The sequence below is a fragment of the Haliaeetus leucocephalus genome, unplaced genomic scaffold, assembly GCF_000737465.1.
Source record: "Haliaeetus leucocephalus isolate CR32 unplaced genomic scaffold, Haliaeetus_leucocephalus-4.0 Scaffold177, whole genome shotgun sequence".
NCBI classification, from domain to species: domain Eukaryota; kingdom Metazoa; phylum Chordata; class Aves; order Accipitriformes; family Accipitridae; genus Haliaeetus; species Haliaeetus leucocephalus.
In genome coordinates this window covers 620,553-620,808 of record NW_010972613.1, presented here as the reverse complement: position 1 = coordinate 620,808, position 256 = coordinate 620,553, and the positions used below count along the sequence as shown (strand labels likewise).

The 256-nt window shown below is 65.6% G+C and overlaps 1 protein-coding gene across 1 annotated transcript in view; it reads right to left on the bottom strand.

The window, feature by feature from the left end:
- Positions 1-256, bottom strand: part of AGBL2 (ATP/GTP binding protein-like 2) — a 7,644-nt gene that overhangs the window by 3,174 nt on the left and 4,214 nt on the right. The gene's annotated exons all lie outside the window — the stretch shown is intronic.

Sequence of the window (256 nt, the reverse complement as noted above, 5' to 3'; positions counted from 1 at the left end):
GGGGCCTGCGGCACCGATGGGGCCTGAGGCCTCACTGCGGCCTGAGGTGACACCGTGGCGACAGGGCCTGAGGCGATGTCATGGCAAGGAGGCCTAAGGTGACGTCATGGCAACAGGGCCTGAGGTGACGCCATGGTAAGGGGGCCTGAGGTGATGCCATGGCGACGGGGCCTGAGGTGATGCCATAGCAAGGAGGCCTGAGGTGACACCATGGTGACAGGGCCTGAGATGACACCATGGCAAGGGGGCCTGAGGG